Here is an 18,043-nt window from a genome sequence, read left to right as displayed (position 1 = left end):
CTGGAGTGGGTTGCCATTTTATCCTCCAGGATAGAACCCTTGTCTACTTGATATCTTGCATTACAGGCAGCCTGGGAAGCCCCCTTTGAAGCTTCCAGTTGAGCCCAAAGTACAGATAAATTTGAATTCCACTGCTTTAGAAAAACAGCTCTCAAATTTTAACATACTTTGGGATCATGTGGGGGGCTTGATGAAACACAGACTACTGTGATAGGGACAGAATAAAGGGACAAAGTAGGTGATTAAATAGTTAACCCCACCAGGGGTTTATGGGGACTTCCCCTGTGGCTCAGGGGTAAAGAACCTGCCTGCAATGCAGGTAGACCTGGGTTGGGTCCCTGGGTCAGAAAGATCCTCTAGAGAGGGAATGGCAACCCACTCCAGTATTCTTGCCTGGAGAAACCCACGGACAGAGGAGCCTGGCGGGCTACAGTCCATCAAGTCGCAGAGTCAGACATGACTGAAGTGACTTAGCACAGGGGATTATAAGTAGAATAAATATGGGATACCTGTAAGTTAGTGATTACTCAAGAAAGTAAGTTTGCTTAACCACGGAACCAAGCCGGCTTGCTTAGCAACAAAACCATGCAGCAGAAGCAGGAGATATGCCCCCAAACAGTAAAACAGTGGTGGCATGAGCCCACATCCTGCCCAGTGAGCTCAGCAAGTTAATGATCCCTAGGACACGCTCTCTGCACACATGAAAAACAGTAATTTGTGGACCTAACTTGATCTGTAGGGACAAGAAAACTTGCCTGCCCAACCTGGAGGAGGAGTGATGATGGAAGCATGGCGTCTACTCAAGAAAGACAAAGGAGTTCTCTTCGTCTGCTCCACTTTTCCTTTCATTATAAAATTGGCCCAGTCCAGTATGTTCCCAGAGTGTGGCATTTCTCATCTGTCTGCCTATAAACCTCACAGGTGTCCTATTCTAATAAACCACTTTTTATCTATCATTTTGTCTCTTACTGAATTCTTTTCTGTGCTGAGACATAAACGATGATGATGGTACCAGAGCTCTCTGGAGGCCCCCTGAAATGACACCAAATGATTTCACTGTGTCTGCCCCGCCAACCCTCCTCAGCTTCTGACTTAGTAGGTCTACCTTGGGAGGAGGGAGTTGGGGGGGAAAGAACCTGTCCCTCTTACAAGTTCCCGGAAGACATTAATGTTGCTGGTCAGAGAACCACACTTTGATTAAAAATACACCAGCTTCAGTTCCTGGTTAACTTCCTTTCTCAGAATGGGCTGGGTTTGGTTGAAGCCAGTCTGTCTGAATTTCTTACAGATAGTAGTTCCCACCCAGAGGACAGCAAGCACAGTGAATGTCTGATGCCGCGGGACGGTGCTTCAACCTTGAAGATGCCCTGAGAGTTCTGCAGCCCCAGGAGCAGACTGTGAATCCTTACAGCCCCTCCCCCATCACCACTCACCCTCCTGCTCCCAGGGCCAAGGGTAAGTGGGTAGGGGGCGGGGAGCAAGCAGCAAAGCTATCACTCAGAAAGCCATTACCAGCTCCCTGGGGGCAGTTTCAAGTGCCTACCCCGTCACCATGGAGACTGACCATTGGTGGGGAGGGGCTGGGATCCAAAGGAATGACGACTGAGCCTAGACTTAGGCAGACGGCTCCCTTAGCCTTTCTTGTCCAAAGACTAGGGGAAGTCAGAGGCATTTTACCATTGGCCTGAGAAGAGGTGTAAGAAAAGCTTATCAAGGTTTCTGCTACATAGATAAAAAAAGGACGAGGAGGTTTCATCAAGTGAGAGATAGGCAAGAGACTTCCTTGGAGGTCCAGTGGTTAAGGAAAGACTCTGTGCTTCTAATGCAGAGGCGTGAGTTTGATCTCTGGTCAGGGAACTAGGATCCCATATGCTGTGCAACCAAAAAAAAAAAAAGAAATAGGCAAAATGAAGCTGCATTTATTCTTTAAGGGACTAAGCAAGCAGTGACCTTCCTAAAGACAGGGATCTTGTAGTCAATATTACCCATATGCCTGCAACAGCCATGCACAGGGCCTGCTGTGAGCAAAGCAGGATTTCATAGATGTTTGCCAACAAGATGAAGGATGTATACCACAGAATCTCAAAATCAGATGGAGCCTTATCTCTGGGTTTCCCACATTTCACAGTGTGATCTGAGAAGGCAGGGGATGGTGACAGATTTCTCTGTACCCTCAGACAATGACATAAACTTCCTCTGTTTTCTCATCTGTAAAGCAAAGACCATGCCTATCATGTGGGACTGATGAAGATGTAAGTGACCAGGTTCACCATAAAGTACTGAGCTCAGTGACAGTAACAAACATTCACTGTTGTGTGACTCAGTGACCTGGGAAGCAAAAATGGACTAAAGCTGGCACCTGCTACCCTATCCCCATTGCTTCTGAGGCATCTGTGGAGCATCTTGCTGTTCAGTTGCTCAGTCATGTTCCATTCTTTGGGACCCCATGGACTGCAGCACACTAGGCTTTCCTGTCCTTCACTATCTCCCAGAGTTTGCTCAAACTCGTGTCCATTGAGTCGGTGATGCCATCCAACCATCTCATTCTCTGCCACCCCCTTCTCCTTTTGTCTTCAATCTACCAGCATCAAGGTCTTTTCCAATGAGTTGGCTCTTTGCATCAGGTGGCCAAAGAATTGGAGCTTCAGCTTCAACATCAGTCCTTTCAATGAATATTTAGGGTTGATTTCCTTTAGGATGGACTGATTTGATCTCCTTGCCATCCAAAGGGACTTTCAAGAGTCTTCTCTAGCACCACAATTCAAAAGCATCAATTCTTTGGTGCTCAGCCTTCTTTATGGTCCACCTCTCATATCCGTATGTGATTTACTGGAAAAACCAGTAGTCTGGGGAGACCAGTGGAACATCTAGGGAGCTGTGTAGGAGGAACAGAGAATCCCAGCCTCCCAAGGACCCCTGTGATGGGCACTACACCCTTTACACCTTATGGTATGAGCTAGGATTCCACATAATGCACAGGGTGTGGCCAAAAATCAATAAATAAATGTGTTTAATAAAATATGTGGGGAAAAGGCCATAAAGACATTGTAAAAATACATACCAACATACTAACGATGACTATGGATAATTTTTTTGGTAATGGCTTTTTTGAGATACCATTCACATACTATAAAAGTCATCCATTTAGAATACACAATTCAATGGTTTTAGTATATTCATAAAGTTGTGCAGTCATCACCACAATCCATTTTGCAACTTTTTTATCCCCCTAAAAAGAAATGGTAGCAATTAGCAGGCACTGCCCCTCAGCCTTAGTCAACCACAGATCACCTTTGTCTCTCTAAACTTGTCTATTTAATGTATTTTATGCAACTGAAATAAAACATATGTGGTCCTTTTTATTTAGAATACAATAGAGTTAAAATAATATTTTTTTAGTTTTATCCACGCTGTAACTTGAATCAGTTCAATTCAGTTTAGTTGCTCAGTTGTGTCCAACTCTTTGCAACCCCATGGACTGTAGCATACCAGGCCTCCCTGTCCATCACCAACTCCTGGAGCTTGCTCAAACTCATGTCCATTGAGTAGGTGAAGCCATCCAACCATCTCATCCTCTGTCATCCCCTTCTCTTCCTGACTTCAATCTTTGCCAGCATCAGGGTCTTTCCCAACGAGTCAGTTCTTCACATCAGGTGGCCAAAGTATTAGAGTTTCAGCTTGAGTCCTTCCAATGAATATTCAGGACTGATTTCCTTTAGAATTGACTGGTTTGATCTCTTTGAAGTCCTTCCCCTTTTATTTATGATTGGATAATATTCTATCAGGACTTCCCTGATAGCTTAGTTGGTAAAGAATCTGCCTGTAATGCAGGAGACCCCGGTGTGATTCCTGGGTTGGGAAAATCCACTGAAGAAGGGATAGATTACCCACTCCAGTATTCTTGGGCTTCCCTCATGGCTCAGCTGGTAAAGAATCTGCTTGCAATGTGGGAGACCTGAGTTTGATCCCCGGGTTGGGAAGATCCCCTGGAGAAGGGAAAGGCTACCCATTCCTATATTCTGGCCTGGAGAATTCCATGGACTGTATAGTTCATGGGGTCACAAAGATTCGGACATGACTGAGCAACTTTCACTTTCAGTATTCTATCATATAGGCATATCGCATGATTTTCCTTATTCATTCATCGGTTGATTGATAGTTGAGTTGTTTCCACTTTTGGCTATAATGCTGCTATGAATATTAGGCTTCCCTGGTAGCTCAGCTGGTAAAGAATCCGCCTGCAATGCAGGAGACCCTGGTTCAATTCCTGGGTTGGGAAGATCCCCTGGAGAAGGGATAGGCTACCCATTATAGTATTCTTGTCTCAAGAATCTCCGTGGACAGAGGAGCCTGGTGGGCTACAGTCCATGGGGTCGCAAAGAGACGGACATGACTGAGTGACTAAGAATAGCACAGATATGAATATTATTGTACAAATTTCTGTGTGAATACATCTTTGTGTTTCTCCTGAGTATATTCATAAGAGTGGAATTGCTGTGTGTCTTTTGAGGAGCTGCCCAGCAGTTTTCCTGTGTTTGCACCATTTTATAATCCCACCAGCAGTGTCTGGGGTTTTATTTTAGCACTTACATTTAATCTTTTGATCCATGTTAAGTTAAATTTTGCACATGAAGTTGGACCCCCTAACTTATACCCCATATGAGGTAGTGCGTTCAACGTTTTTCTTTAGCACGTGGATATACAGTTGTCCAAAACCATTTTGTTGAAAAGACTATTCATTCTCCATTGAATGGTCTAGGCACTCTTGTGGAAAATCAATTAACTTTAAATGTGAGGTTTATTTCTGGACTTTCAGCTCAATCCTATTGATCTATACATCTAACCTTATACCGCTATCACATTGGCTTCTCTATAATTGCAGCTTTATATATATATGTGTGAGTATATATATATATATATATATTTTTTTTTAAACTATATGTTTATATCTACTTATTTGACTGCATCTGGGTCTTACTTGTGGTGTGCAGGATCTAGTCCCTAGACCAGGCATAGGACCCATGCCCCTGCACTGAGAGTGCAGAGTCTTAGCCACTGGGCCCTCAGGGAAGTCTCCGTAATTACATTTTTGCAGTAAGTTTGAAATTAGGAAGTATGAGTCCTCCGATTTTATGTTTTCTTTGAAAGAAATTTTAACTAATTTGAGTCCCTTGAATTTCCATATATATGTATTTAGCCATGCAGCAAGACTTGTAAGATCTCAGTTCCCACACCAGGGATTGAACCTGGGCTCTAGCAGTGAAAGCCCAGAATCCTAACCACTAGACCATCAGGGAACTGCCTTCCATATATATTTTAGAATCAGCTTGTCAATGTCTGCAAAGAAACTAAGAGGAATTTTGAGAGGGATTGCATTGAATCTGTAGCTCTATTGTATTGCCATCTTAACAGAACTGGGAGAAGGAAATGGCAACCCACTCCAGTATTCTTGCTTGGAGAATCCCACGGACAGAGGAGCCTGGTGGGCTGCTGTCTATGGGGTCGCAAAGAGTCAGACACGACTGACACGACTTAGCAGCAGCTTAACAGAACTGAGTCCTACAATCCGAGAACATGGGATGTCTTTCCATTTATTAGGTCTTCTAGAATTCTTTCAACAATGTTTTATAGGTTTTGGAGTGTATGTTTTGCGTTTAAAAATATAATTTTATTTATTTTTGGCTGTGCTGGGTCTTCATTGCTGTGCGGGCTTTTCTCCACTTGCAGTGAGCGGGAGCTACTCTCTATTTCAGTGTGCGGGCTTCTCATTGCAGCGGCTTCTCTCGTTGTGGAGCATGGGCTCTAGGGCATGCTGGCTTCAGCAGTTGTGGCTACTGGGCTCTAGAGCACAGACTCAGTAGTTTTGGTGCCTGGATGTAGTTGTTCCTTGGCCTGTGGGATCTTCCCAGACAAGAGATTGAACCTGTGTCTCCTGCATTGGTAGGCAGATTCTTTACCACTGAGCCACCAGGGAAGCCCTGTATTTCTTTTGTGAATGGGTGATTTTTTCATTGTGATAAAATAGACATAAAATTTACCATTTTATTCATTTTTAAGTGGCATTAAGTACATTCACTTTGCTGTCATCAGCATCCACATTCAGAACTTCATCTTTCGAAAGTGAAACTCTATCTGCAATAAACACTGACTGCCTGGTCCCCTCTTCCTCCAGCTCCTAGTCACCTCTACCCTACTTTCTGTCTTTATTAATTTGATGACACTTGATACGTCACATAAGTGAAATCATATGTTCTCAGAACCCATCAACATGTCCCATAATCTGGGAACTAATAGATATTTACAATGGCTTCAACATGTGGTTCACGTAATCACTCTGCTGACAACTTGGAAATGTCTCATTTCCTTCCCTGGGGAGTGGGTCAGAACTCGACTGGCAAAAGTACAGTAAGTTCCCTACATACAAACAAGTTCCATTCTGGGAGCGTGTTCGTAAGTCCAATTTGTTTCTAAGTCCAACAAAGTCAGCCTAGTTATCCAAATAACACAATCTGCTATATAGTACCGTACTGTAATAAGTTTATAATACTTTTCATACAAATAATACATATAAAACCAAACACAACAAATAAAGGAAATATTTTTAATCTTACAGTACAGAACCTTGAGAAGTACAGGAGTACATAGTACAACAGCTGGCACACAGGGGCTGGCATTGAGTGAACAGGCAAGGAGAGTTACTGACTGGAGGAGGGAGAGGAGGTGGGAGATGGTAGAGTGGACGGGTCGTCAGCAACAGGAGATGGAGGGCAAGCTGAGATGTCACTCATGCCTGACATGGATGGCACAGGTTCTGATTCCTTGCTGGATTCAATTCTATCTACCCTCTTGAAAAAAATGATCCAGTGATGCATATTGGCATCTTTGAAAATTTGCAGCTTGAAGGTTTGTATGTAGGAGACTTACTCTACCTTGGACTTCTCCTGTGAGCAGTAAGACCTGACTCTTGTGTCTACTCTGTACCTCTCACCCACCTTCACAACACGGAGTTTTATACCCGTTCCTGGGGCAAGGAGCAATGAACAGAGAAGGTGAGTCCGTTGACCTGTTGGTAGGTGATGGCCTCTGTCTTCCGACTCTGGTCCTGCTACTTCTATTCTGACCATGTGGTCTTCCTTTCCCCAGGCGGCACAGCAAACAGGACAGAACAGAATTGAACACAGTGGTTTTGGCGAGCAAGTCAGCATGCAAACGGGAATAAGAGCCCTGGGACTTTCCTAAGACAAACAAAGGATTTAAAAGAAATAACAATATTTAATAGAACTCAAAACCCCCAAGTCCAGATTAAGAAAACAACTTGCTACAAACAACGGAAGATACTAAAATTAGCTGTATTTTTTAACTAGAAACTCTCTCATCACAGCACCCAAAAAAAGGTACATCAAGTTTAAGAAATGTTTTATGATGGGAATAGAAATGTTCAGCTCCAGGAAGAATAACTACTGAATCCTCCACTGACTGGAGCTTCCCAAGTGTCACTAGTGGTAAAGAATCCGCCTGCCAATGAAGGAGACATAAACAGACCTGGGTTTGATCTCTGGGTTGAAAAGATCCCCCTGGAGGAGGGCATGGCAACCCATTCCAGTATTCTTGCCTGGAGAATCCCATGGACAGAGGACCCTGTAGGGCAACACTTCATGGGATGGCAAGCAGTTGAACATGAATGAAGCAACTCAGCTGATCCACTCAGTGGCCTTCCCCAAATCTTTGTTCATTCCTGCTTCCCTAAGTGCCTGGTTTCCTGTCAAATTGCTATTGTCCCGAAGCCTTCACGTTTCCTCTTGATCATATTTCTTCCCCCAAGCCCTTTTTCAGCAATGAGTTAAAGCTCCAGACAGTTGTCAAGTATTCCTCTTGTGCAGGCCAAGCTTTCCAAGGAGTGACACCACAAAGTGAAGACACAAACGGATGTGACGAGGCACTTGATGTTGGACTTGGCACAGCCCTGGGCACACGCAGCCAGGATCCACATTATTCCCAGAAGAGTCATTGGGATATAACTGCACGTGGCTCAAGTTCAGAGTCCTGGGTCAAAGCCCTTGGGAAATCCTATGGTCCAGAGTCTCTCACGCCAGCTGACACTGGCATCAGTAAACATTATAGACCAAGGGTCAGAAAACTATGGGCTCTAAGCCAAATAGGACCCTTGCCTATTTTTGTATGACTGGCAAGCTTCGAGTCATTTTTAAATATTTGAAAAAAAAATTAAGTAATATTGTTGACATTAAAATGGTATACAATTAAAGTCTGTGTCTAAAATTAAAGTTTTGCTGCATACCACCACATCCATTGACCTGTGCCTATGTCTATAGCTGCTTTCTTATTGTGTTAGAAGAGTTGAGTAGTTGTATCAGAGACTGTATGGCCCACAGGAGCCTAAGATATTTACTCTCTGGCCCTCTGCAGAGAAAGTCTGCTATCCTCGTATCCAATTGTTTTTAAAAATGATTTTATTTATTTATATATATAATGGCCGTGCTTGGTCTTCGTTGCTGAAAGGGGTTTCTCTGTTGTTGTTGTTCAGTCCCTCAGTCATGTCCAACTCTGCGATGCCATGGACTGCACCACGCCAGGCTTCCCTGTCCTTCAACATCTCCTGGAGTTTGCTCAGACTCATGTCCATTGAGTTGTTGATGCCATTCATCATCGACTTTGGGAGCTTTCTCTAGTTGTGGTAATTGGGCCCTCTACTGTTCATTGTGGTATTCGGGGTACTTTTCTCATTTCAGTGGCTTCTGTTGTTGAGGGTGGGCAGGCTTCAGTAGCTATGGCTCGTGGCTCAGTAGTTGGGGTTCCTGGGCTCTAGAGCACAGGCTCAGTCATTGTGGTGCACAGGCTTAGTTGCCCCACTGCATGTGGGATATTCCTGGATCAGGGATTGAAATGGTGTCTCCTGTATTGGCAGGTGGATTCTTTACCACTGAGCCACCAGGGAAGCCCCAGTATTCAACTCTTTTTCAGAGACTGCAGCAGCAAAAGAAGAGAAAGGAACAGAGGAGAGCCAAGTCACAACCATCCCCTCTAAGTTGGGGAGTCCAGCTGGTCAGACAGGATTAGAACTTGGGAATCACTACTTAGATCTGGCCACTGTGTTTCCACAAGGGGGCCCTTGGATGCAGTGAGGGATGGGCCAGGCCTAGTGACTGCCCCTGCTGCTGTATCATCTCACCCTGCTATGGCCCTTCCTCGTCACACGGTGTGCCTCTGGACACACCATGCCTCTTACGGGAGCAGCCATTGCTGTCCTCGTCTCCAGGGCAGAAGTCTAAGTTCAGCTCCATTTGGCAGATGGAGAATTTGGGAAGACTTTACGTGTCACCCCAGCAATTCTGAGTGCCAATGACCTCCTCAAGATCGGTCCCCACTCTCAATTCAACTTCTGTGTTGGCCCCTTGACCAGTCTCTGGGCTCCATTCTGTGTCTTGATAGAGCCTAGGAAAGGGATTAACATCTCCAGATATCCCAAGGGCCGTCCTGCAAAAGATGGTTCTATGAGGTCCCAGAGGTCAAACTAGTGTGAATGGGTGGAGTGACAATAGCTTTGAACTTGCACGGGGAAGGCTCACCTCACAATGTTTGCTGAGCAGAACCCGACCAACCACCTTGGGAGGCAACGAGTTCACTGCTTTAGCAGAAATTATGTGGGTGATAAGAGAGTGGTGGGTCTGATGACCTCTGGCTGCTAGGATTGTCTGAATCAGAACTCATGGATTTGGGGGCAGAGTTTGACAACTCAGATACTGAATGTTTCCCAGGTGACACAGCGGTAAAGAATCTGCCTGCCAATGCATGAGACGTGGATTCCATCCCTGGGTCAGGAAGATCTCCCGGAGTAGGAAATGGCAATCCATTCCAGCCTTCTCGTCTGGAGAATTCCAAGGACAGAGGAGCTATAGTGGGCTATAGTCCATGGGGTCGAAAAGAGTCAGACTCGACTTTGTGACTGAGTGCGTACACACATACACACACAGACACACACACACACATACACACTGAATGCAGTAGCTCAGAGCATGGGCTTTGGTATCAGAGCTGTCCTAAAGTCAAACCTCAGGCTCAGTCACTTACTGACTGAGTCATTTGGTAAAGTTAGTTAACTCATTGTTGACTGGGGGATTTTTGCAGAAACTATCGCCTATGACGGGTTTTATTTTGGCTGGCCCCCAAATTAATTCTGTTATAGTGAAATAATGCAGGTTATTACATTCAATAGTTATACCTGACACACCTGTAAAGCCTTCTAATTTTCATGAAATTTTGTGTTCAACCCAAAGCAAAGGATTGACGCAAAGGAGCCTTCTCCAGTATGATGAGTTTCATGTTCACTTTCTGTATCAGAATCAATCACTAAGGGTTTTTGTCTTTTTGCTGGTCTAATATTCACATCATCTGAATCAGAACTATGTTCTGAAGAACTATCATCTTCTGAGATGCTAGTATATATGTCACTCGGACAATCAGAGAAAGTATAAAATTCACCAGAAACTGCTTCACTCAAAATTTCAGGATGCATCATTTTTGAAATTTTACATTGATGACATATACAAGGTTGGAACAAGGACCTAATGTAACAAAATGTGAGTGATTATGACAATCGTAAGTTGCATAATGAACACTTGATCAATTTGAAGCTCTAACAACTTCCCATGGTGATGTTAATTGTATCTCTCTCTAATAGTAGATTGATAAATCTCTGGTCAAAAATGTTTGAATAACAAAACACATAGTAATACGTCTCTGGTCAATAGTTAAGATGAGGGACTTCCCTGGTGGTCCAGTGGTTAAGAATTTGCCTGCCTGAGCAGGGGGCACAGGTGGGAAGATCTTACAAGCCATGGGCAGCTAAGCCCATGCCCAAAAGTTCCTGAGCCGGCACACCCTACAGCCTGTGCTCCACAACAAGAGAAACCACTACAATGAGAAGCCTTTGCACCACAACTGGAGAAAAGCCTCTGAATAACTACAGAGACCCAGCACAGCCACAAGTAAACAAATAAAAAGTTAAGATGAGTCTCACTGAGCTCCCACATCTGTAAAGTGTGAGGTTGGTCACTATGAAATCGAGATCCTGTTAGGGAAAAATGACAGCACATTTAGTGTCAACAAGAGGTAACTGTTGTTGAACAATTATTACAAGAAATCTTCGTCAGTTGCTGATTGCCTTCTATATCAGTGGAGTCCAAATCTTGGTTGGGAAAAAAATTTTTTTCCCCAAAGCCATTTGAGGGCTGGGAATGGAGGAAATGAAGAAATAAATGAAATAGCTCTCCTGGATCACACGTCAGCCTTCAGGCAGGAGATGGTGACTGTTCTGCTCACCGTCTTCCTGGCGTCAGTGACATCAATGTGTCGCTCATCGACATGGTTGCTTCAAATGGTGTTGAATCTCTCCCAGTGACTCCAAAGGGTTGAGCAGAGAGGAGAGATGCTCACCAGATGCCTGAGGGTAATATATTGCTGATGATGGTAGACAGGGATGTGGGAATCGGAGAACATCACATTAACCACTTTCTTCTATTTTTCCCAAATGTTTTACGAAAGCATTAATCAAGAATCACATTTGGTGGAAAAACCAATGTTGGTGGTGAGTAATGAATGCCAGCTTCCGTCACATTTGTCCTTTTCTGGGAGTTTCTAAAGTGCTGAACTTGCTGGTTTAATGGTTTACTGCCACCAAGGGAGATTTTTATAAACTGCAGCATCAACGGGCAGATTTACCAACGCTGGGGAGCTGAGCCACTTTGGAGAGAGCACAAAACAGGGTAGCTTAACATCTTCCACTGGGATGAATTTCTTGAATTCATTTTATTTGTTTGCTTTTTTATAAATTATTTAATTAGTTTATTTTAAAGTTTTTTTTTTTTTTTTTTTTAATGTGGACCATTTTTAAAGTCTTTATTGAATTTGTTACAATATTGCCTCTACTTTTATGCTTTGGTTTTTTGGCCACTAGGGGTATGGGATTTTTGCTCCCTGACCCAGGATCGAATCCGAACCCTCTTCGTTGGAAGGGAGAGTCTTAACCACTGGACCACCAGTGTGTCCATGCTCAGTTGCTCAGTCGTGTCTGACTGTGACCCCACGGACTGTAGCCCACCAGGCTCCTCTGTCCATGGGATTTCCCAGGCAAGAATGGAGTGGGTTGCCATGTCCTCTTCCAGGGATCTTCCTGACCCAGGGATCAAACCTGAGTCTCCTGTGTCTCCTGCATTACAGGTGGATTCTTTATCCACTGAGCCACTTGGGAAGCTGCAACCACCAGGGAAGTCCCTTATTTATTTAGCTGTGCCAGGTGTTAATTGCAGCACTCAGGCTCTTCCATCTTCCTTGTGGCATGCATGAAGGATTTTTAACTGTGGCATGCGGGATCTTTTTGGTTTCAGTTAGTTGTGGCATGTGGGATCTAGTTTCCTGGCCAGGGGTTGACCCTGGCCCCCTGCACTGGGAGTCTTAACCATGGGACCACCACAGAAGTCCCAGCTGAATTCATTCTAATCCTCTTCTCCTACTGGGTGCCGGGCACTGTATGAGGGTTTGGAGATATGGAAGTGAGCAGGGCAGCCACTGTCCTTAAGAGGACCATCTGTTAAGAAATACCCACAGCTGTTCCATGCAAAGTGGCCCCTGCCGCAGATATGAGCCTGCGGGTAGGAATGCCTCATCAGGCCAGGGGCCCAGAGAAGGCTTCCTGGAGGAGTCAGGCCTGAGCTAAATTTGGAAGGACCGTTAGTTAAGGACTTAGGCATCAAAAAGAAGGTTGCTGCAAAGTCAAAGGCAAGGAGGCCAGAGACAGCCTGCAGGAGCAGCCAAGTGGAGGCCAGTGGGTGAGGGAAGCAACAGCGGACAGTGAAGCTGGAGTGATGGGTAGGCTGGGCCTTAAGGCAGCGCTTGAAGGCCATGTGCCAAAGCATGGACTCTGCCAGGGGGGAACCATAAAGGGTTTTAGGAAGAGAAGCATCAATCAGATTTGCATGTTTATCTTTTCTAAATTAATTAACTTTTATTATTTGTTTGGCTGTGCTGGTTCTTCATGGCTGAGCATGGGCTTTCTCAAGTTATGATGAGCAGTGGCTTCTCTTGTGGAGCATGGGCTCCAGGGCGTGCGGGCTTCAGTAGTTGCAGCTTGAGGGCTCTAGAGCACAGGCTCAGTAGTTGTGGCACATGGGCCTAGTTGCTCTGTGGCATGTGGGATCTTCCCAGACCAGGCATTGAACCTGCGTCCCCTGTGTTGGCAGGAGGATTCTTAGCCACTGGACTACCAGGGAAGCCCTAGATTCACACTTTTAAACAGATACTTTGTGAGCCACAGTGTAGAAGACCAGCTAGAGGGCAGGAGCCTGGGCTGGGAGGTGCTGAGAGGCTGCAGAGGCGCCGGGACAGCAGTGACTACTTCTCCTTTCCTTCTGGGTCCCCACCATCTATCTGCCCAGGTCATGTCCTCATGGTGGGGAGCAGGGTCACTCAGTGTTTGCTGACTTAGCAGGAAGTTGTATCAGTAGACCCTAGTGTCCTGGGCAGTGAATGTACGTGAGTGTGTATGTGTATCTGTTTAAAGGGAGTTTCCACCGACCTTGACAGTGACGGGGAACCCAGACATGCTTGAATTATGGTGCACATCCATCAGATGTGAGTCATTTGCATTTTGAATTGCAGAGGCCCTCACTGAAGTCTGCCAGCAGAGGAAAAATGGTTCCTGTCACGGAGCTGACTTCATCATGGTCAAATTCAGCACTTGTAGGCGTCACAGGTACGAGAGAGCAGGACGTGTTAAGTGGGGAGGGGCACATGGAGGACAGGAGGCCGATTTCCCGGGTGCACGGGGAGCGCTGCCCTCATGTGTCATCGCCTTGCATCTGCATAGCAGCCTTGGGTGGTTGTTGTTGTTGAGTCAATAAGTCCTGTCCAGCCCTTTGTGACCCCATGAACTGTAGCCCACCAGACTCCTCTGTCCATAGATTTCTCCAGGCAAGAATACTGGAGTGGGTTGCCATTTCCTCCTCCAGGGGATCTTCCTGATTCCAGGATGGAACCGTGTCTCTGTGTCTCCTGCACTGGCAGACGGGTACTTTACCGTGGAACCATTAGGGAAGTCCCGAGTTACTGCCTTTTGTATTAATACCCGGAAACACCAGAGGATGAGAATGTGGAGTAGTGAACACCCTGAAGGCTCAAATGCAGGGCTCCTGACTGTCCAGGGCTCTGTCCCTCCTCCTTGGTGTGTTGTGAGGCAACTCTGAGAACAGACCGTATTGTAACATGACTGCTTTTTTTAAAAGTTTTTTTGGTGTGGACCATTTTTATAGTCTTTATTGAATTCACTATATATTGTTTCTGTTTTTTGGCCAGGAGTCATGTGGCATCTTAGCTCCCTGACCAGGGATCAAATTCGTACCTCCTGCATTGGAAGAAATCCTAACCACTGGACCACCAGGGAAGTCCCAACACGGCTGCTTTTTGAGAACCACGGCACTTCTGATTGAATGAGACTCTAGTATACTTGGGAGGTGTGGTAGGCTTAACAATGCCTCCCAAAGAGGTCCACATGCTTATGCTTGCATCCTGGAACTATGTCACTTTATACGGTAAAAGAGACCTTACAGATGTGATGAAATTAAGGATCTTGAGATGGGAGATGACCCTGGATTATCTGGGTGGACCAAGGGAATCACGAACCCTATATAAGGGAGGCAGGAGAATTGGAATTGGTAGTTGAAGATGCTTGACTGTGAAAAGAAAAGGTTGGAGTTATTGGAGGGAAGGGTCTTGAGAGGAGTGCAGGCAGCCCGAGGAAGCTGGAAAAGGAAAGGAATTTCTACCGGACCGCCTGAAGAGAGCCAGTTGCAGACACCTTAGTTCTAGAGCACAGTGAGACTAGGTTTGGATTTTTGATCTCCAGGACTCTCAGAGAGTAATAAACCAAACAAGCAGGGCCACACTGCATAGCGGCTACAATATGTACCTGGGACTTCAGAGAAAATCCGGAGTCTTGCAGAGGTTGATCTAGTGATGAATATGAGTGAGGGGTTGGGTGAGAGGATCTCAGGTCGGCCCGGAGGGGTGACGATTCTGATGGTATGGTTTATCTAGTCAACATGGGCTGAGAGGCAAGTCTAGTGTTGCTGAATACGGTGACAAGAATGCTCCTCTTTTCTCTTTCCAGCAGTGGAACCATAGGTGTCAGCAAGCTCCCCACTCATAGCTGGGTTGGCTTTAGAAGAAGGGGGGCAGTCTACAAAAGGGGGTGGGGGGTGGAAGGCGGTGGTTCTCTGCTTCACAAGCTCCGCCCCCTGTTGCATGCCCACACACACACACACACATCCTTGGAGGAGGATACGCCTTTCTATCAACCACCTGGCTGAGGATGCTGTGCTGTTTGGACTTGGCCCCCTTCTTGGACCACCCTTCTCCCTGTGCCTGTGCTGTTCATCTGGTGTGAGACATAGAGGGAGAAGCAGGTGTCTAAGTCCAGCCTTGCTTTCCCTACTTCCCAGATGGGACCTCACACACCCTGGACAGGTCTGTGGGGGCTCCTGGGGGACGCCTGCATCGCTCTGGCTTGGTGGTCAAACACCGAGACAGAGTTCCTCAAAGGCTGTACACCTGAGCGGGTATCTAGCAGTCTGTTCAGTAATGGGGCTGCTTGAAAGAGAGAGACACTCCCACAGTCCTGCCTCTTTTCCCAGGGCTCCCCTGGTGGCTCACACAATAAAGGATCTGCCTGCAATGCGAGAGACCCAAGTTTGATCCCTGGGTCAGGAAGATCCCCTGGAGAAGGGAATGGCAACCCTCTCCAGTATTCTTGCTTGGAGAATCCCATGGACAGAAGAGCCTGTCGAGCTATAGTCCATGGGGTCGCAAATAGTGGGACATGACTGAGTGACTAACACAGCACATCTCTTTTCCCTAAAGACACACTTTGAGCTTAGCATCTCCCTTCTAGGAAATCCCAGAAGCTGGTGTTCCTTTTTCTTTTTCTAATTTCATTTATTTTTGGCTGTGCTGGATCTTCGTTGCTGTGCGGGCTTTTCTCTAGTCGCAGTGAGTGGGAGCTATTCTGTAGGTGCAGCGCTCGGTTTCTCTTTGCAGTGGCTTCTCTTGCTGTGGAGCATGGGCTCTAGGGCTCTGGGTGTAAGTAGCTGCAGCATGTGGACTCAGTAGTTGCAGCTTCTGGGCTTCAGAGCACAGGCTCAGTAGCCATGGCACACGGGCTTAGTTGCTCTGATGCATGTGGGATCTTCCCGGACCCGGGCTTGAACCCAGATCTCCTGCATTAGCAGGTGGATTCTTTACCACCAAATTCCTTAATTCCCCATCCACACTTCCCTTGTACTTGATGTCTGGATGCACACAAAGCCACCCAGCACCGCATCCGAAACAGACACATTTTAAGTTCTTTGCTTCTGTCAAGGCTATGCCCACGTTCATTCAAGCTGCTCCAGCCTTTTCACGGAGATGACTTCTGTGGCTGCTAAACAGTCCCTCGTGTTCAAGTTTTCCCTGCTGTCATGGAGGCATGGCAACAAGGTATAGCCACACCTCTCTTGTGTGTCAATACAACTTTATTTTTCTGAGACTGGACTCAGGTTAGTTCTGTAGATGATAGGAAACTTTTTCTTTCACTCAACTCTGCTTTAAAAGTTAGTATCTTTGGAATTAAATCTGGGACTCTCCTTTCGCTTTTGCTCCAGTTTTCAGCTCCCTGAAGGTGGTCTAATTTCTAGGGGATTAAGAGAAGTCTTGATCCCTAGACATTGGCAGGGGCTGCTTCTCTTGTTGGTGACATCCTCTGACCTTGCCACTTTCTGTTGTGGGCAAACCCAGGATTGGACACTGGATGTTAGTATTGACCCGGGATCAGATTCTGTGTGTTGTATTGATTCAGGATCAGACACTGAGTGCTCATATTGACCAGGATGGACTTCTCTGGTTGCTCAATGGTAAAGAATTCACCTGCAATGCAGAAGCCTTAGGAGATGTAGATTCAATCCCTGGGTCTGGAAGATCCCCTGGAGGAGGAAAAGGCAACCCACTCCAGTATTGTTGCCTGGGAAATCCCATAGACAGAGGAGCCTGGTGGGCTACAGTCCATGGGGTTGCAAAGAGTCGGACACAACAGAAGTGATGAGCACTTTCACTTTCATGTTTTAAATGAGCAAGTGGCTCCCAAACTTGTAGTCAAAGGACAGATTAATATAAGACAAACAAGCTGGATTAAGTCTGTATAAACAGGAGTCCCACTAAATATGAAACTCAAAGAAGTGACCAGAACAGGTTTATCCCTTTCAGATAAAAAATACATGTATACCTATGGCTGATTCATGTTGATATATTGCAGAAACCATCACAACATTGTAAAGTAATTATTCTCCAATTAAAAATAAAGTTTTAAAAAAGAAACATTTGTGAAGAATTGACGGAAAAATAACTGGGGCTCAGTATAGTAAGATGATAAAAAAGTAATAAAATATTTTTCTACAGCCTTTTCAGCCCTAAACTCCCTGTCTCTGGTGATAAGGTTGCCTTCTACCCTCCTGGTTGTTGTTGTTTAGTGGCTAAGTCATGTCCGACTCTTTCGAGGCCTCATAGACTGTAGCCCGCCAGGCTCCTCTGTCCAGGGGATTTCCCAGACAGGAATGGGAGGGCAATTTCATGGGAGATTTATCTTCTGCTTTCATGGGGCAAAAGAGGGTCAGATTGTGCATCCTGCACTGGCTGTTTCTCAAATATCTTTAATTAAAAATAATCACTATGTCAAAATGGCATATTTGGAGGTGACATATTCTGAACCCTTACAGGCAAAAAGATCATTATTAGGCCATCATGAGTCTTCTGTACCCAAAGGGAAGTAAAAGCTCCTCAGCTCTCCAATCTTGGCTTTGTGTTTTTGTGTCTAGATCCTATAAAATGCCTATAAAATGCTTTCAAACTTTTAGTACAGGCCGAATCTTGCAAAGTCTCTTCAGCATTTTCTCTGCATCTATATATAATCTCTCTTTTTAAAGGTGCTTTCTGGGAGTTTCCTGTT

At 45.5% G+C, this 18,043-nt stretch overlaps 1 long non-coding RNA gene across 1 annotated transcript; it reads left to right on the top strand.

The window, feature by feature from the left end:
- The first annotated feature begins 12,791 nt into the window (after positions 1 to 12,791).
- On the top strand, positions 12,792 to 15,142 carry LOC139178350 (uncharacterized). The gene is made up of 3 exons (XR_011562769.1): positions 12,792 to 12,882; positions 13,672 to 13,765; positions 14,365 to 15,142. It is a non-coding gene; the product is annotated as an uncharacterized lncRNA (long non-coding RNA).
- Positions 15,143 to 18,043: the final 2,901 nt, after the last annotated feature.

Source organism: Bos indicus, chromosome 21 (genome assembly GCF_029378745.1).
Source record: "Bos indicus isolate NIAB-ARS_2022 breed Sahiwal x Tharparkar chromosome 21, NIAB-ARS_B.indTharparkar_mat_pri_1.0, whole genome shotgun sequence".
NCBI lineage: Eukaryota > Metazoa > Chordata > Mammalia > Artiodactyla > Bovidae > Bos > Bos indicus.
Note: the sequence above shows the minus strand (reverse complement) of the source record. Positions and strands in the feature narration are given on the sequence as shown.